This window comes from Suricata suricatta, chromosome 11 (assembly GCF_006229205.1).
Source record: "Suricata suricatta isolate VVHF042 chromosome 11, meerkat_22Aug2017_6uvM2_HiC, whole genome shotgun sequence".
NCBI lineage: Eukaryota > Metazoa > Chordata > Mammalia > Carnivora > Herpestidae > Suricata > Suricata suricatta.
This window is the reverse complement of record NC_043710.1, coordinates 54,413,037-54,432,586: the sequence shown is the minus strand read 5'-3', so window position 1 is coordinate 54,432,586 and position 19,550 is coordinate 54,413,037. Positions and strand designations below refer to the sequence as shown.

Sequence of the window (19,550 nt, the reverse complement as noted above, 5' to 3'; positions counted from 1 at the left end):
CAAGTTTAGTCTGCCATTTGCTCCAGGCTATTTGGCTACCATTCACTGCTCTAAGAGAAGAAGTATGTCAGGACAGAAGCCCTGGGTCAGGGTTCAGAGGGTGGGGTTCGACTGTGTGACCTTCAGCCTGAGGCCCCTTTGGTACAACCTGCATTGGTAGAGGGTCTGACACTCTCCAACCATCACATAAGGAAGGGGGAGAGATTCCTGGGTCTAAGACCACAGGGCTGTGGGCCTCAGAATGAAGGTTGGAAGGTTGGGGGTTGTGGGTAAGGGTCATCAGACTCAGAGTGCAGTGGAGGGACTAGGTCCTGTGATTTGAGGCTTCCCTAGGGCATTTCGAAAACCCCAGGCCTGCGTTAACAGAAAAGGTGGAGGAGCTCCCAGGGCTTTGCCAGTGGTCAGATGCCAGTCCCTGGTACTGTGTTCCATCTGGCTGCATGGAACTCTAGGCTTTGAGATATAGAGGGATGCCTGGACCTGACCTGTTCTCTGTGGCCTCCAGGAACCCTCTGCTGCCTGAGGTACATCCCCGCTGTCAGGATGGGAGGAAGGTTCTATGCTTTGCCCCTCTCCAGTGTGTTTACACCTCATTAGAATTTGGGCTGGGAAGTTCCCTCCAAGGTTTGACCCTGTCCTCCCCTCCTGAGGAATGACTTGCCTTAGCCTTGTCAGGAAGACACAGCCTACTTGGCATCATCTCTTTTCTAGAGGAACAGGGTGAATGTCCAGGGGAGGGTTGGCAAGAGATTCTGTAACTCACCAAGACTTGGGTTCCAATCCCAGGCTTGCCCAGTACTGGCTTTGTAACTTTGAACAAGTCCTAAAAATTCTTGGAGCTTCATATTCTAATCCCAAACCTGGGTGCTGATTTTTTATCTTCAAGGAGAGGTGTGAGTATTTAGGTAAAAGGAATGAGATGCCCAGCACTGGGCCCGACATGTAGTAGGTGCTCAAATTAATGACTTCTAATTTCAGAGTCAACCCCCATGTCCCATCTTGGTGAGAGCTGTTTTTCCAAATATCTCCATTGGGCATTTGGAGAAATAGAAGCAGAAGTTAAGGTCTTTGGCTTGGCTGGCCCCAGAGGTGACAGGGACCTGTCACCTGGCAGGAATTCCTGCCAAACCCAGGGCCCTCATCTGTGTATGTGCTGGCAGGATAGGCAGAAATCTCCCAATCTCCCTTAGCCAGTCTTGCCAGGACCTCAAGCCATGGGCAGCCTTCTGCCAAGGGATCCTTGAGCTCTCTACTTGGGTAGGACTCTTCCCCACCACCCTGCCCCATGGGGAGGTGGGCCCAGGGAGGAAGTGGGGTATCCTCAGAAAATGAGGTGGGTAAGGACTCCCAGGAGGAGGAAGTCAGAGATGTAGGTCGTCCTGCCTCCAAATGCCTCTTTCCACCCCGGGTGTCTGGGCCCCTGGGGCAGGACTGGGGTGGGAATGAGGGTGTAGAGTCTCCAGGAAAAGGGTGGCAAGAGGCAGGGAGTCTCAGGAAGAGATGGAGACTCAGCGGGTGGCGGTGGTGGAGGTAAACCTGAGCCTCAAGAGACAGAGACAGACCTGCAAGCAGCGAGAGGAGCTGAGGAGACACACAGTCTGACCTGTCCGCTAGGCGGGCCAGGCCAGGGGACTCACAGATCGCTACTAGGCGGGGCCGAAGAGGGGGCGGGTCCCTGTCCCTTCCCCGCCCTCCGCTCCCCAGGGCATCACGTGGGGCCAGCGGAAGCGCCCGGCGGGGTGGGCGCGCCCCGCCTGCGGCCGCGAGTTTGCGGCCGCGAGTTTCCAGCGGCTTGAGTCAGTGGCTGCACGGGGACCCCGGTCCCCGGGTCTGCACGTGGAATCTTCGCCCAGAACAGGTAAGTGCGGCTGCTGGGGCCTCTCTGTCCGCCGCCGTTTCGGCAGGTGTTGTCTGGAGTTTCCCCATTTCGCAGAAGGGAACGCCGAGGCCCCACGCCGACTGTGTACTCGGCTCTACTTCCGCGGGCGTTTCTTCTGTCAGTTGTTTCTCTCTAGTGATTGCAGTGAGGGTCGCCTCCTGAGGATGTGTGGTCGGGCTAGAGATGGTAGGGAGGAGGACGAACCGGCGGGACAGGGGGATCCCAGTTCTTAGTCCTTTGGTAGGAAGGCTCCCAGGAGCCGGAGCCAACCAGCACCCTTCCCCACCCCCCACCCCCAGCCCCGGCACCTTGCTTTTCTCATCTGTGAAACGAAGGCTCCAGTGCCTCTCACTTCGTTGACCGCTGAGACCCTTACAGCTCTTCGCATTCGTAGGACTCTATGCCCTGTACCTGTGGCTCCAGTGACCTTGGGCAGACTACTTCCGGTCTCTGCAACTCAATTCCCCATCAGTAAATGGAGGCTTGACGTCCCTAGAGCCCCTACCTGGCCCAGTTGCTGACAAAAGAGGAGGTGTGTGTTCACTGAATGGGGTCAAGCCGGGAGTGGGTTATTGGCGCTGCAGAGAGCTGGCTTGGAGTGCAGCCTGGGGGACATGGGGTGGGTGTTTGGTCTCAGATCTTCAAGGGTGGTTTTTTGGTGTTTAGGGAACTCTGATCAGGAGTCATTACAGTGTGGCCTCTGGCATATGCATTTCCCTCCTCCAAAGTTCCTGTCCTGGGGAGCCTTCTCTGATCTCCAGGCTTGGTTGGGGGTGGGGAGGTACTACAGGGTGTCACAGATTTGTGGAGGTACTAAGAAAGGATTTGACTGCATGCTGAGCACCAAGGAGGTCCAGACTGAGGCATCCAGGATGTCTGTCTTTGGAGAACAGAAAGTGTCTAGGTTCAGGGAGACCTCCCAGCAAGCTCATTACAGAGTCAAGGAGACAAGTGCAGACCGGTCCTGAAACAGAATCAGGGACTGGGACTCTTGGAGACCTAGGGAAGAAGAGATGCCTGGAATGGGCCTTGGCAGTTTAGTGGCAATTAACAAGGATAAGGAGGACCTTCCAGAGGACAGCACAACTTGTGCAAAAGCAGGATGTCCATGGTATATTTGAGGAATGGCAAGGCGATGGGTGTAGAGAGAAATGTCCTGGTGTACCATGGCTGGTTCGGGACTGTGCAGACCTGGCCTCCCCACTCACCACTTGCTCACAGGAGTGGGGCAAAAGGTGAGGTGGAAGTGGGCAGAGGCCACCAGGGGCCCGGATTGCTGCATGTTTCACCTGGGGCATTGAGGCCTCCCTGTTCAGTCCCAGCCACACCCCCACCACCTCTCGGGCTCCAGCCATGCTTCTGTGCACCTGAAACCTCAGCCCTTTGTGTTTGTCTTCCCCACCCTCTTTCTCTAGAGCCTTTTTCCCCATCAAAAAAAAAAAAAAAAAAAAAATCTAGGGCCTTTGGGACTTCACAGGTGGGCTGCTTATCTCCTCCTCCTGCCTAGCCTTTCAGTCCTGCAGAGGGGCACAGCTTAGGAAGGGTCTCCTTAGAGCTCTCTGGGGAAGGGGCCTGCAGAGCTATGGGAATGGCTGGGACGTGGGGTAGTCCCCGTACAGCCACAAAACGCTATGTGACTCTGCAAGTCCCTAAACTTCTCAGAGCCTCCATTTCCCCATCTGCAGGATGGGGTGATAAGCTCTGGTCTCAAGGTCCAGAGAGAGACTGCTGGAGTAAGAATTAGGGCCAGAGTCTAAATCCTGTCTGTGGCAGTGAGTGTTTGAATGAAGTAAAGAGAGAACCTAGAAGGAGGGGTCGGTTCAGAGGGGTAAGGGGCCTCTGAGAGTCCTAGGGTCTAGTGGTGTACTAACCTAGTGTCAGAGTAGGATATCCGCTGAGGAGAGGGGAGTCCCCTGTATTCTCTGGGGCCCTTCCCTCCCCACCCCACTCTTCCTTTAGCCAAGCTCAAAGCCACCCGGCTGATGCCCAAACAAGTAGCCTCTGTTCCCGGGGTGGGGGGAGGGGAGGCAGGCCCTGGGCTCCAGGCCCGCCTGTCCAGCTCTGACCCTGCCGAGCACCCACCAACCCCCGCCCTTCTCTCTGGATCTTAACCCTTGGGAGCCTGGGATGGGCCCTGGGTTGCTTGAGGGCTCATACCTCTTGCCCACCAGCTGTCCCTCCACTCAAATTTAGGCTCCCAAGGGTTCCATCACATTAGGAGGGGAAGCTGTAGGCTGTGAGCTGGAAATGAAGAAGGAGGAAGGGAATGGAGTTGGGAGCAGATAATATGGTCACGGATACTCAGAGACCACTTGGCCCAAAGCTTTTTTCACAGATGGGGAGACTGAGGCCAATTGTCAGAGATCAGACCAGGATGTTGCACTGAGCCTTGATGGGGGTCAGGACTGATCCGACTCCTAGACTGGACCCTCATGGGGAAAGAAGAGGGACAGGGAGGGAGTTTTCCTTGATTTGAGCACCTATCATGTGCCTGGCGCTGCACATTTGTACTTTTATTTAACCTTGCATCGTTCCATGAGACAGAGATCACCCCCCTGTAACATAGGGTAAGGGACAGAAAGAGCTGAGTAATCACATCTGCGAGAAAGATGTCAGTAAATTGGCACATAGCACTGGTGTGGGCCCTTTCATGTATATTAACTACTTTCATCTTCCCGAAACCCTAGAAGATGGGTACCGTTCTGCAGATAAAAAGACTGCGGCATAGAGAGGATAAGTAATTTGCCTAAAATTATAGCAAATAAGGGGTAGAGGCAGGGTCAGGACTCAGGAATTTGTTTGCTTCCTTTGGCCTGATTTCCTCTTCCCCTACCTTGACCTTACTCCTTGAGCTCAGTCCAGGGTCTTACTCCCTGAGGGGCTTTCCCCTGGGTGGTGTCCAAGGCTGCCTCAGGCAGAGTGTGACCCCAGCCAAGCAGATGCAGCCCTCAGTAAAGGACTGCAGATGCAGTCCCTTGGGTGGCCCCTCTCCCCCACTCCTCTGGTCTCAGGCTGGCTGAACTCATCTCCCTTCACAGCCCTGCACAGAGGTGTGGTTCATATTTCAGGAAGGGGTTCTGTGCCAAGCAGGAGGATATGAAGGGCCCTGAGAGATCCCCTACAAGCACAGTGCCCACAAAGCTCAGGGCCTGCTGCTGACTCAACACCAGAATGCCCAGCCCTGATCAGAGAGGACATCTTGGCCACTTACCCCTGCTCCCATCAGGCCCCTAGACCTGTACATTCCAATGAGGGCTTTGGGGAGGACAGCCCAAAAAAGCATAGACCCAGGTGTCAGGGACGGCTGGGGGTGGGGGGCAGTGCATGGTTGGTCTTCCACATGATCTTCCTGTGGAATTTTTCTCTGTCTCATCCTTTGCAACATAGCTGAGAAGGGAAAAGATCTGCCCTATAATGAGGACATCTTTCCCAGACCATCGGGACAATCAGAGTGGGTGACCAGTTCAATAACAAAATTATTATTTAATGGAAGTAATAATAGTAGCAGTAGCTCCTGTTTCTTGGAAACTTAGTATGTGCCAAGTGCTGTGGAAGCATTTGTTGTATTGATTTAATCCTCAACAATGGTCTTGTGGAGTATGTGTTGTTCCCATTTTACAGATGAGGAAACAAGCCCAGAAAGGTTAAGCGATTTGCCTAAGATCATACATTATGTAGGAGAGCTGGGAGTTCGAATCTCTCTTCCTCTTCACAGTGAGAACTCTGAGCTCTGGGAGACACTGAAGACAGAGGAGATCCCACCGGGGCTCTGCCCTGGGAACTCCCAGCCTGGGTCGCAGGGAGTGGAGGGCCGCCTGGTCAAGTGACATTGCTGGCACCCAGCTGTGAGGATGGCATGCCTGCAGGGCATCCTGCTTCTAGACGGGACTGGCGAGTCCTGAGCCCCCTATGGCCCGGCTCTAGGGTGAGCATCTCTTGGAGATCTGCTCATTGCTCTCATCCTGTCCTGTCGGCTCTGGGCTCTGTTGAATACAGTGGTTCTCTCGGCCCCCATTTTGCTGATGAAGGTCACTACTGACACTGAGGTCAGTAGAAGTTAAGTGACTTGCCTTTGGTCTCTCAGCCGAGGAAAGGGAGAACCAGAGCCGGCACCCAGGCAGAGGCTCTGAGGCCTGCGGTCCACCTCCCTACCTGGGGCCTGGTCAGGGGCCTCCTAGGCCTCTGAGGCCCTGAGCTTCCCTCAGACACTGCCCACCTGCCTTGTCACATGGTCCAGACCTTTCTTCCTGACAGAACCGAGACCCTGAGTCCTCTAAAGGTGCCCGGGGTATGGAACAGCCGGATGTCAGTGACCGGCTGAGCAAACCTGGGAAACATGATCCCAGAGCTGAGAGGACAAGAAGCAGGCACGAGCTGTGGTCAGCAGTGTGGTGCTCAGTGCCAGAGGAGACCAGAGGATGATTCAGGGGTCAAGAGGCCACCCTACTCAGACAACAGGAGGGAGGACTGTGGCAAAATCTTCCTCTTCCTTATTATCTTCATTGTGAGGGTAAAAAATGTGCGTGCAAGGGGAAGAAAGAGGAGGGTTGGGCCCTCTCACTGCTGCTCCTCTGTCTCCATTCCCAGGACAAGGAACTAGGGGTCACACCTGGGATCTTGGCTGCTCGGGGCTCCTGGAGGCATCTGGCCTGGCCCTGCCAGCCCTGGGGGGAGTCAGCCTCCAGGAGGGGGAGCTATCATTGACTGCATCTTGCTACTCCGTATGCCCGAGTCTCCTTTGCCTCCTTCCTTACTGCCCAAGAGGGCACTGCCCTGATCCTGGGCATCTTCTTCACCCTTCAACTTCTTTCCACAGAATGCCAGGGCTGGGGCTCTGGAGTCCTGTCCCTGACCTCTGGTTCAGTGAGAGGCTCTGGACTGGTCACTTCAGTGAACTCAGCGCCCCTCGATCTTCAGAGAGGGGGCAGGAAGCAGCAGCTGCCACAGCAGTCTTGAGGTGTGGACAGATTAGGAGAGGAACCAGTCAAACAAGGCAGGTGAGCTGTAGTAGAGGGCCTTCTCCGTTCCTCTCCACCCTCTCCCCACATCGGGTAGCTGGGATTTTAGGATGCCGGGTCTAAGATTCTATGCATTGGGGATTCAAGGATTCTAGGGTTTCGTGTGCTGGTGGTTCCAAGCTTCTGAATTTCGAAAATTCTGGGTTCCAAGAGCCTGCAGAGCCTCAAATTGGGCTGGATAGACTCCGAGTTGAGGCTGAGTCCTGTGCCACACCTTGGCCAGCTGGTACCCGACAGACAAGGCCTGGAGTTTCTCAGGGTTGCTTCTGGAGGTCCGTGGCACAGCTGGCCTCCAGGCTCTGGGTACTCTCTACACCCTGCCCTCCCCCAGGCATGTGCACCCAGCTGTCGCCTTTCCAGAAATCTGAGAACTGGACCTTGGAAGGGACTAGGTGGTAGCAGAAGAGATAGCCATCTTGGTGGCGAATGGGGAGGGAACAGACAGGGGCCATTCCTTCTCTTCATTTGCTGGCGGTGGGACTGTCATCCTGGATACCAGGATGGAGTTGAGGGGAGGTCCAGGGAGGGCTGATGGCTGGCTGAATCCCAGAGCAAGGTCTGGGTCACACTGCTGGGTGAGCCAGGTCCTCTGGGAGCCAACATGGAATGTGGCTTAGCAGGCCCAGGTCCAGTCTTGGAGGGTCAGAGCCAGGCTCAAGGGTCCTAGCAGAGTGGTGGACAGAGACGTGAGGCTGGGAGCCCGAAGGGAGGCACTGTCCCTCCTCAGGGCAGGGAGCCTGGGCCTTGGTTCAGGGCCTTTGAATATTTCATAATGCTGCCACCCCCACCCATTCTTTCCGGTGCCCATCAGAGCCTGTGGGCACAGCAGCTGCCTCCAAAGGGCCTTGGGCATGAGAGTGGGAGCTGCCTTGTGGGGAGGAGGCCTGTTTCCTCCCTGTGAGGGAAGTGCCCTCCTCCTGAAAGACGTCCTAGCTGGGTAAGCTCCTTTTTGGGTTGTGCTTCCCACCTCCTTTCTGCTCCACATTCGTTGGGGCAGGCAGTGTGCACATGCACGGGTCTGTGTGTGAATGTGTGTGCTCCTGGCCCCAGACGTGTCCTTGGAGGACCTGTGATTTTGCCTGCGTGCAGGTGTTCCCAGCACTCCACATCCCAGTGGATTGGAGGAGGAGGTGCCAGGCTTTGCACTCCTTGATGTGCGAACTGGGTGAGGCTTTTTTTGTTAAAGTTTATTTATTTATCTTGAGAGAGAGAGAGAGACTGAGCGGAGGAGGGTCAGAGAGAGAGGGAAAGAGGGAATCCCAAGCAGGCTCTGTTTTCTGAATGCAGAGCTCAACATGGGGCTCAATCCCATGAACTGTGAGATCACAACCTGAGCCGAAATTAAGAGCCAGATGCTTAACCAACTGAGCCATCCAGGTACCCCCTGGGTGAGGCTTTTATCTGTTTGAGTGGGGACCTTCATGCAGGCAGGCCCTGTGAGTCTGCAGCTGTCATACCATAGATTGTTCCTAAAGGCCACCCCAGCAACCTTGTGGGGAGAATGCCCCCCCCCCGCCCCCAGAGGGCAGTGTTGGGGACTAGGCTTTGCCAGATGACAACAGAATAGCTCTGGGGTGGGGTCTGTCCTGCTTGCTGACGGGTTGTCAGAGCCTCAGCTGAAGACCTACCTCTCCCCTCAGACTGGGGCTCTTCCTCCTCTGTCTGTCTCCTCAGCTCTGAAGATGGGTGTGCTAAGCCTAGGGAGACTGAAGGTCCAGGGAGCATCTGTTGTTCTGGCGGTTCTGTTCCAGTTTCTGTTTCAGGACATGAACCAGGACACTCATCTGTCTCTACTGCCAGTGGCCTGAAAACCCACATCTTTCAGTGCTGGGCTGACCTAGCCTATGTGGAGTAGGGGCGTTGCTCTAGTAACTTTGAGGTTACCTGAGGGGACTGTCCCCTCCCAGTTCTTCCAAGAAACAGGCTAGTGGAAGGGGTAGCACTCCAGTCTAGGGGGGCCCAGGCCCTGGTCCTGACTTGTTGTGTGGCCCTGGTTAGTTTAGTTTCTTGCACCTCTCTAGGGCTTACTTGCCTCTTCTGGAAGAGGGGAAGGTTGGATAGGGTGGTTCCTAAATGCCTAAGGGGCAGGTGGTTGGGGGCTGTGGAGAGCTGGGGGAAGGCAGGGCTGGGGTGTAGTAGGCAGGAGGCTGTAACTGTAACTGGGCGGGGCTCCTGACCTAGGAGGCCAGAGGCCAGGTTCTAGCCACACTCCGGCCACTGATGGCAGTGTGACCTCGGCAAGTCATCACTTGGCTGGGCTACTTGCTTTCTGTGTATAAAACTGGGAGATGTCCATTCAATCAATAGATATTCACTGTGTGCCAACCTCAGGCTGGTAGTGGGGATGCAGGGTAATCAGATCCTGGTCCTGCTTTCAAGGAACACCCAGCCAGGTCTGGGGTGAGAGAGAGAGAATGAATGTATGCACGACACAGTCACACATAGTGACATCCCGGTATGATCAGGACTGTGGCTGTGGGAGTCAGAGACTGCTTCCCGGAGCAGGTGACACTTGGACTTGAAGGGCAAGGTAGAGAATGATGTGTCAAGCAGAAGGAACAGTATAAGCAAAGACCTGAAGGTAAAGTGTCAGGCTGTGGGAGCAGAGGGAATGAGATGGGTGAGGAGTTAAGATGCAGGAGCCAGAGGGTGGAGGCCCTTTGAACCCCTCTGGGTATTAGAGAGTAACAGAAGGGGTAGGCAGGGCAGAGGGAGGGGGCTGGTCTCCGAGACTCCTGAAGTCTAGGGAGGTTCTGACCTGCTCTGGAGAATGGTGAGGGGTGGGCAGAGAGTCAGCACTTCCTCTCTGTGGGTGAGGGCTCCCCAGCAGTGTTTATCAGGCCAGCACAGCAGGAAGTGGCTAGGGCAGCCTCAGGTGGAGAGAAAGGGCAAGCCTAGCCATGGTGGGGGGCAAGGAACTTCAGAGTTGAGTCTGGCTCCTAGAACTCCAGTCTGAACCTTGACACCTGCCTCATCCCACCATCCCTCTCCCTAGCTGTGTCCCAAGCTCCTGACCGAGGTGAGCGAGGCCTTTGTGGACATCCGTTCATCCATTCTTCCAGTGGTCAAACGCTTCTAGCCGCTGGGACCAGGGCTGTGAATGAGACAGTGCCCCTGTCTTCCGGTTGAGGATACTGACAATGAACAAATAAGTATGTAATACAGTAGTGTAATCCAATAGTGCTAAGTGGGCGTTGAAAAATGATACAGGGTCAGGGACTCATGGGGGCACATTTTTAGGTGGAGTGTTCAGGGAATGATGGCCTTGTATTTGAGAAAGTGCTGGAAAAAGTATGGGAGTGAGTCATCAGATGTCTGGAAAAACATTCCAGGCAGAAGTTCTGAGGTAAGAGCACACAGTGGGGGGAATAAAAGCAAGGAGATAGGTAGTAGGGACAGACCATGGACCCTGGTAGGAAGGCTATGTGCTGGCTTTGGCTTTTAGTCTGAGGGAGGTGGGAAGCCACTAGGGAGTGAGAGCTGGTCAGATTTGGGCTGTGTTTTGAAGGCATGCATTCATTCCTCCGGAACCTGCACGGTGGGGCTGTCATAATCCCCATTATACAGATGGTAAAACGGAGACTCAGAAGTTATGTGAATTTCTCAGTCTCCCAGTGGTAGGCACCCCAGTGCGCTTGGCTGCCTGCCTGCCCCATGATCCATCCCCGAGGCACCCTGCTGCCCTTCATGGCTTCCTGTTTTCTGGACAGTAAGGACGAGTGTCTTAGCATGGCCTTCAAGGCCCTTCTCATCCTGCTCCTTCTCTCTTGTCCACCTGACCTCCCTGTATCCTCTGCTTTCTGCCTGTCTCTGCACTGTGCCCTATGAGGAGATGGAGTAGAAAGAGGGGCCCCGGAGCCCTCATTTGGATTCTGGCTCCTATGTTATTTTAGGCAGGTTACTTAACTTTTCTGGGTTTTTTTTTTTTTTTCCTCTTCTGTAAATCGCGCTAAAAAGCCCTCCACTTTCTAGACTGTCTCGAGGATGGTATGAAACAATCCGCATACTGTGTTTAGCACAGTGCCTGATGGATGGTAAGCAGTTCGTAATCACAACCTTTTGTTGTTTTAGGCAGGGATGGCTGGGTTGGATAAGTGGGTTAGAATGTTCTCTGTGAGTGGGAGAGGAGAGGCTGAGTCAGGGAATCTTCCTATCTGTTGTCTGACTATATAGTTGGGAAGGCTGAGATCACACGTGAAATTGGAGGCCAGGGCCTTTGCAGCTGGTCCTTTCTAGCCCCTGTCCTGCCAGTCTGATCACCTCCACCCCATCAACACAGGCCGCTTCCCCTTTCAGCGGCCAGCAAGCGAGGGGCCTGCTTATCTTCTGGCTTCTCCATTCCAGGGGCTGCCTAGGGAGATGGCAGGTCCGGGCCCTTGTTCTCCCGGGCTGCTCGTTCTAGGGTGCAGGGGAGCCCACCAAGTCTTCCTCCTGGGTGAGTAAGCACATCAGGTTCTGGCGCAACTCAGGATAGAGTCAAGCAGCCTTCTGTCCCTCTCCCCAGGGCCAGGACCAGCCCTCAACCTTCCGAGGGTTCCAGCACGTGACTCTGGTTCTGTCCACTCCTGCTGCCTGGGAGCCTGTCAGTTGACCTGTGTACGCCCACCCACCATGTGGTCAGCCCTGTTTCTTCCTGTTTTAGACTCACTCATTTATAATGTTAAGAGCCCCCATCTCTCCCCCACCCCTGCCTTAGAGGGCAATGGACACAGAGAAAGATCTTCCTGAAGTCACTCTGTGGCACCTTGGGCCTCCCCCTTACCCAGCACTTTGGTTGGGGGGGAGGTGCTCCCTGCCCTGCCTGGGAAGCTCCCAGCTCAGTAGAGGACTGTCTGTGACTGAGGGCAGGGGACCAGGCCATGGTCCAGTGTGTTCCTGCTAGGGGTGTCCCAGGTCTCCCCAGGTGCTGTGGGGCTGGTCTGAGCTGTGCCCGAACAGTGACACGGGCTGGGACATGGGGAACGTTGATGTGGGTGAAGGCTGTGGGGTGAGGGTTATGTGAGGAGCTCTGCCTTGGGGGCAGTTACAGGGTAGGCTGGCGGGTGTGCTGGCTGAAGGTGGGTCAAGGGCAGAAGCAGGGAGGAGGGCCCAGAGATCCAGACTTGCCTGACGAGGCCTGGGGTGGATGGAAGCGATAGGGATGGAGAGGGGGTGTGTCAAAACAGGGTAATGAGGAGGCACGGAGAAATGGGAGGGAGTGGTCCAGAGTGGTCCATTTGGAGATGGTTGGCCAAGGGGGATTCATGTGTCATTGCCTTTGACAAAGCCTAAACTCCAAATCATTGAACTTCAGCTTTGTGTATTTGCAAGTGAGGTGCTCTAGATATTCCCACTTCATCCCATCCCTTCCTCCCTATCTGACCCTCTCTAAGGTGGAGCTTGGGCATGAGGTTTGGGGGAACATGGGTGACGGTCAGTGCTAGGGTGGGGTCAGATGCTGTCCAGAGGACAAACCACAGGGACCCTGGAGTCTCATGTTTACTGATGGACCTCAGTCCATTTCCCATTTGAAAGTCCCTGGGCTGCCCCTCTGCTACTGATCTCCATGTCCTGGTGAGGGGGACCTTGTTTGCTAAGCTGTGTCTTAAGACCTTTGGGAGGATAAGATCATGGTGGGAGGGAGGGAGTTTTGGGTCTCGGTTTCCCATTCTCCAGTCCAGATGACCCAGGAAATCAGTCTTATTTATAATACTTCTCTTAGTGGTCTGTTCATGTTACATTTAAAATCATAAAGCTGGAGCGCCTGGGTGGCTAAGTGGGTTGGATGTCTGACTCTTGATTTCAGATCGGGTCATGGTCTCACAGTTTGTGGGATTGAGCTCCTTATCCAGCTTGGTGCAGAGCCTGCTCGGGATTCTCTCCCTTTCTCTCTGCCTCTTCCCTGCTCATTCTCTCTTTCTCTTTCTCAAGTAAATAAATAAACATTAAAAAAAAGTCATAAAGCTACCTTATAATGTTTTGAGGAACGAACTGGGACAAACTCAATTCTAATAGACAAGATACTTTTGTCATTTGGTCTTCTAATTATAAAAGTATCCACAGCTATAAAACTTTATACAGGACAGACAGGAAGGTCGTAGAAAGGGGTAGTCTTTCAAGATTGGATTGGAGTTAGGGCTAGGCCTGAAGTTCAGGTCAAGTATGTCTCCTGTCCCTTAGTCTTTAATGTACCTTGGTCATGAATAGGGTTTTATATTTTATTAGGGTGATGCTGAATGGACTGCCCCAAGGAGGTTGTTAAAATGTCCTGCTTTGGGGTCCCTGGGTGGCTCAGTTGGTTAAGCATCCGACTTCGGCTCAGGTCATGATCTCAAGGTTTGTGGGTTCAAGCCCCGTGTCGGGCTCTGTGCTGACAGCTCAGAGCCTGGAGCCTGCTTGGGATTCTGTGTTTTCCTCTCTCTCTGCGCCTCCCCCATTTATGCGCTGTTTCTCTCTGTCTCAATAATAAATAAACATAAAAAAATTTTTTTTTAATGTCCTGCCTCTCACCAGGTCTACTGTGTGTGATGTGCAGGTTGTGCACTGTCCAAGGGTACCTGGTTGGGAGGAGGTGAAGTGAGAGCTGGGAGAGGGGGTACTGAAACCTAGCCTGTTCTCTCTGCTGAGCTTCCCATCCATCTGCCCACTGTGGGCCCCCTTGAGGAAGAGGCATCTTTTCTAATTTGCTCAAAGGCCCCACCTACGTTGAGGTAACATTGCTTTTCCCTGGAGAGTTCACTGTGGGGTGGGAATGTGCAGTGCCTGGGGCCACCCAGAACAAGGTTCAGGGACAGTGGGGTGCCCAGTCTGGAGCCCTGCAGGGGGCAGGGTGTTGTAGTCATTGGTATCTGGAGTAACTGAGAACTCCAGGGTGTTGAGGGGTCCCGACTAGAGCCTGGCTACAAGGCCAGCACCGAGGGCCCCTCTGGTCAGGACTGGCTGAGGCCTTGGGGCTAAGGAACAGGAAGTATATGTCTTACCAGCAGAGTGAGCAGATGACGAGTGAGTGCGGTCTCTAGTATATACATAGTGACGTGGCACAGTCATCTGGGTGACAGCGCTGCTTTATGGAGGGGGAAACCAAGGCTCCGAATGGGATATGACTTGCCCAGTGCTTCAGGTTCCAGCCAGGACTGGAACCCGGACTTGCCTGGCATCTTGAGGGGAGAGGGCTCTGACTCACTAGTGGCCCCCAGCTTCCTACCAGGTGGCTGCGGCGCTGGGGCCCTGACTCAGTCCTTACTCCCCTGAGTACTGCTCCTCACACCTCCACCACTCCTGGGTTCCCAGAGGAAGGGTCACACCATGGACGGAACGGACAGAAATCTGGTGCCCGGGAAGTGATGGGATGGAGATTCGGAGCTGCAGCAGGGCAGGAGACTCCACTGTAGTTCTTTGGGTTTGGGATGCAGCTGCCACCCATCCCTGGGAGACAGAAAGTAGCCTTTGGGCCCGAGGATCAGTTAGCTGCCTGCCTGTGCACCTGCCGCCTTGCTAGCCTAGCTGGGCTGGAAGGAGCTAGCTTCTGCAGGGGGGCAGGGGCCACTTCTGCACCCTCGGGGCCAGGAACCCAGCCCCCACTTAGTTCCTCATATCTAAGGGAAGTGTCTCCAAGCCTTCTTGCCTGCTTAGCAGAGTCCTGAGAACACCCAGGAGGGCGGCAGATCAAATGTGACCCTGCCCACAGGTATCACCTGGTAATTCTGTTGGGGGGCCGGCGGGGCAAGTTGGGGGTACTGGGCATTGTGGGACTCTGGGGCAGTTGTGCACAGTCACATTGTTGGTAGGGAGTGTGGGGACTGAAGGCTGTGTTTGGGGGGGAGGAGATCTGCTGTGTGGCTGCCAAGTGGGGCGCGAGGTGTGTGTCCCTGGAGGCTGTGTGAGGTGTAAGTTTGTGGTACGGGGAGGTTGTGGTTTGTAGACCTGGCCTGGCCACAGCTGTATATGTACTGTTCTTGGTTCCTATGTGGGCCACCGGAGGGGTTTCCTGAGGGCTATATGCTAAGGTCCCAGCCTAGCCTGCCATGGGGGGCTGGGGGGGGGGGGGGGGGGGGGGGGGGGGGGGGGGGGGGGGGGGGGGGGGGGGGGGGGGGGGGGGGGGGGCATGTAGGGGAGGAGAGGGAGAGTGGTGGACAACCTCAGGCCTCAGTGTAGACCCTGGGCCTGCCTTCCTCTCCTGTTCACCCATCACAGATCCTTCCCTTGAACCCAGAGTGCAGCTCTGTGTAGAGGAGGCCTAAAGATGTTGTGGGGGGTGGGAGGGAAGAAGGGGCTTGGCTGAAGGGACTTCAGAGCTGAATGTGGAAGGAGTTAGGACCTTCCAGGCTGCCCTGACTCAGGCCTGACTCACTCATGCAAATCAGAATGCAAAGAAAGCTCACACCCTTGTGGGAGTCCTCAAACCTGTCTGGTGTTACTACTGGCCTTCTACATCCCCCATTCCTGCCCTGCTGAAGTCACCCTCCTGGGTCTGCCGGGCCCTTTCTCATCCCTGTGAGCCTTGCACTTGGCTGGAAGCACAACCTCCTCCTGCTTCAAAGCCCAGCTCAGGAGGGCCCTCTGGAAGCCTCTCTTTTATCAGACAGGGGCAGTCACATCCTCTGAAGGCCCTCTTGGTTCCAGCGAGTGACCTGGGCAAATTTCCACCTCACACAGCTTCCCCGAAATGGGGTGAAAATCGCAGGCCTTGGGATTGTTGTGAGGACACTGAGATAAGGGTAGAAATCTGGCCAAGGGCTGGGCATACAGTAGGCATTTAGGAAATGGAGGAAGTGGGAGTGTGCCTGTCCTTGGCTGAGGCTTTGGGCTGCCTTCCTGCTGCACTGGGCATGGCACAAGGTGGGCATGGCACAAGGGAGAGGCTGGGCTGGAATAGAGAAGAGGGCAACTAGATTTAAACTGTGGTGGGGGGCAAAGTGGTAATTAGAGGACAGAGAGTTGAAAGCTTTGCCTCCAACAAGAGGGTCTGAGGTCCAGACCTGAAGGACTAGCTAGCAAGGATTCCAGATGACTCTTACCTCTGGACTGAGTGGCCCTGGGCTCTACCGTGGAGGGCAGGGGGAATGAGAAGGGGAGCAGACTCTCAGGTTGCTATCCCCAGCAGGGGTCAGGTGGAGATGGATCCCCATGAATGGAACTACTAGAGACGGATCAGGAGCAGCGCTCTACCACAGGGCTCAGCTTCCGAGGTTTAGGAGCCCAAGGGGGGCGGTTAGGGAGGACTTGCTGAAGAAGGCAACCTGGAATCAGTACCTGAAGGTGGGAGAATGTGGCTCATTTGCTCATCATTGTCAGCAGACATTTTCGGGGATCCCATATGCTAAGCTGGTGCCTGCTGCAAAAAGTGACATGGAGGGAGTCCTGAGCCAGCCCAGCCTGGCTGGGGCTTGAGGTATGTCAAGTCACTTCCTCTCTGTGGGTGTTTGTTTCTTCATTTGTAAATGTCAGGGCTGGAGCGAGTTGAATGACAAGGGGCTGGACTTGTGGCTTTGAGCAGGGGTGGGATCTGAGCAGCGGGTGGAAGGTGGGACCGAGGTTGGCACAGCAGAGGGGAGCTGGAGGGAGGCAGAAGAAGGGGCAGGGTAGGGTGTTGAAGCTTGAGCCAGGCCCTTGCGGAGGGGGAGGAGGGGAACCCCCTAGTTTGTGGCCATGCTGTCACAACAGGATGACACTCTCCTCTGCTGGTCCCTGCTTTCCTGGGGGTGGAGATTTAGTAAGGTGCCTTAGCAGCTGGAGGGCTTAAACCCCCAAACCAGGGCAGGATCAGGGTGCAGTGAGTGCAGCACTTGCCTTGGGCACAAATTATAAGGGGGCGGGGTGAGCAAAAAGCTCAGTAAACCAAGGTAATATTTTTAAGCTATATTTAAAAAAAAATCAAAACTAATGAAAAAATCCAAGAAAATACCAAAATAAAAAAATAATGTTTATTTATTTCAGTGAGAGAGACAGAGTGTGAGTGGGGGAGGGGCAGAGAGAGAGGGAGACACAGAATTTGGAACAGGCTCCAAGGTCTGAGCTGTCAGCACAGCGCCCCACGTGGAGCTCAAACCCACGAGCCGTGAGATCATGGCCTGAGCTGAAGTCAGATGCTTAACCAGCTGAGCCACCTGGGCGCCCCCAAAATACCAAAATGTTAAATAAAGAGGTTCGGTATTGCTGTTTCCTTCTTTGCCTCAGGCTCCAGCATGGCTCAGAAGGGCTCTGCTCCAAACTTCTTTTTCAAGAGCTGTCTCCATCAGGAAATCTTCCCTGATCCTTAGCCTGCAGAAGGCCCTGTGGGCTGTTTTCCCTGGCTGGATGGTGTCAGCCCTCTAGCCTGAGATTCCTGGAGTGCCAGTCCAGGTCTGAGGTTCATACTTCCAGAGCCTTGAACCAGGCCATCCTAGAATGGAATCAATATGGATCCCTGAGTCTGACCTTGGCCTGCAGTCTTTCTTGCAGGAATGGGAACTTGAGGGAGACCCAGGAGGGGGTTGACCCTTTCTCAGGATGGAAGTGGTTTCCCCTTTCCCAGCGCTGGACATTTCAGTCGGGTGGTTGGGGCCACCATCAGTCCGTGTAGAACTGTTAGAACAGGGCCCAAGCCGTAGCAGGTGCTCAGTATTCATGATCACTTTTGAGAAACAGTGAGCAGTGTGGTTAAGAGTCTAGAGTTAGAGTATCCAGAAGAAGTGAAATGGAAGCCACAAGTGCAGTTTAAAATTTTCTGGTGATTGGGCACCTGGATGACTCAGTCAGTTAAGCATCAGACTCGGGCTCAGGTCATGATCTCATGGTTCATGAGTTTGACCCCCATGTCAGGCGCTGTGCTGACGGCTCAGAGCCCGGAGCCTGCTTCGGATTCTGTGTCTCCCTCTCTTTGTGCTCCTTCCCCGCTTACACACACTGTCTCTCTCAAAAATAAAATAAACATTAAAAAGAAGAAACAGGTGAAATTAATTTTAATAATGTATACTTGTATTGTGTAATAAATAGAAAGAATACAGATAGTTTATATTCTTGGGTTTTTTGTACAAAGCCTTCAAAATCCAGTGGGTACTTTATACAGCACACTTCATCAGGTGGCAGCATCTTGAGCTCCACAGCTGTATGCGGCCACTACTGGTTACTGCATTAGACAAAGCCAAACTAGACTGTGTTCAAGCTGCCCCTTCCTTGCTGTGTGACTCTGGGCAAATTACTTACCTTGTCTGTGCCTCAATTTCTTCATCTTAAACTATGATATATATATGTCCTAGGGTTACTGTGAAGATTAATTAAGTTAATAAAAAGTGCTTAGGTACTAGGTACCTGGCATATAATAAGAACTATTCATGTTGTCTGTTGTCTTTTATTTATTTTTTAAAGTATTTTAAAAAATGTTTATTTATTTATTTTTGAGAGAAAGAGAGAGCACAAACAGGAGAGAGGCAGACAGAGAGAGACACAGAATCTGAAGCAGGCTCCAGGCTCTGAGCTGTCGGCACAGAGCCTGACACGGGCTCCAACTCACAATCCGTGAGATCATGACCTAAGTGAGATCATGACCTAAGCCAAAGTCGGACACTCAGCTGACTGAGCCACCCAGGCGGCCCTATTGTTTTTTTTAAAAATTGTCACTTGAGTAGAACTGCGTTTCTTTGCCAATTCCTTCTGAAGTACAAATTGCCTAAGATTTATTTTTAAAATACTTTTAGGGGCACCGGCGTTGCTCAGTCGGTTAAGTGTCTGGCTCTTTGATTTTTGGCTCAGGTCACGATCTCATTGTTCTTGGGATCCATCCCCAAGTTGGGCTGTGCACTGGCAGCACAGATGCTGCTTGCGATATTCTCTCTCTCTCCCCCGTCTCTGCCCCTCCCCTGCTTGTGCTTTCTCTGTCTCTCTCACAAAATAAATAAACTGAAAAAATAAAATAAATACTTTTAAAACCTGTACCTATTTTAGCCCCATCCTAAGAAATAGTTGTAGAGTCTACTTGAGACAAATACCTAACTAGTAAGTTGAAATGTTCACAAGTATCCCCTGAAGCCCTCATGCAGTGACCAGCAGTTTTCCCGCTGACCCTGCCCTAGTTGTAGGAAACCACCATCTACCCTCCCCCGACCCCCGGGCTTGCCCGCAGCCTGCCCTCAGGGATGGCCAGTTCTTGCCTCTCCCACCTGGAAACACCCTCATTTGGCCCCCACACGTGTTTAAGAGCCGGACCTCTGAGGTCTCATGCCTCAGCTGGTCCCCTCTACCTGCACCCCACTCCTCAGGAGAGGGTCCTGTTTCCCTGGGTCCCCCCTGTGTCCCCCCCTCTCACTGGCAGGCTCTGCCTCCGATGGGAACTGCATCTGCCCCCCTCCCGGTCCTCCCTGGGGGCACTCCAGGCCCAACAATTTCCACCACCTCCCTGCTGCTAGTTCTGGGGAGGGCCGGACAACCGGAAGTGCTGACTCCTCTTGGCAGTCCGTGTGGCCGTCACCTCTGGGCGAGCCTCTGCCTCTTCACTCCTGCAGGAAGGCCTTGCTCTCATCTAACCTCTACTTCCCCACCTGGTTTCTGTTAGGCTCCCTGAACTCTTCCTTCTTCTACCCTCTTCCCCATCTCGTGCTTCCTTCTCTCTTCCTCCTCCCCTTTCCCCTTCTTCTTTCTTTCCTCCTCTTTTCCTTCTTCCTTCTTGTCCTCCTGCTCAAAGTGGCTCCACCTCTGTT

The 19,550-nt window shown here is 53.9% G+C and overlaps 1 protein-coding gene across 11 annotated transcripts in view; it reads left to right on the top strand.

The window, feature by feature from the left end:
* The first annotated feature begins 1,733 nt into the window (after positions 1 to 1,733).
* The window catches only part of ARAP1 (ArfGAP with RhoGAP domain, ankyrin repeat and PH domain 1), a 65,760-nt gene continuing 47,943 nt past the window's right edge, over positions 1,734 to 19,550 (top strand). For 6 of the 11 annotated variants that reach the window (XM_029915202.1, XM_029915207.1, XM_029915206.1 and 3 more), the window contains exons 1-2: positions 14,464 to 14,563; positions 16,174 to 16,267. The gene's annotated coding sequence lies outside the window, so the exon portion shown is untranslated. Of the gene's footprint in view, positions 1,859 to 14,463; positions 14,564 to 16,170; positions 16,268 to 19,550 lie in introns of those variants that run through there. The other 5 variants (XM_029915203.1, XM_029915200.1, XM_029915198.1 and 2 more) reach the window with 4 other exon arrangements.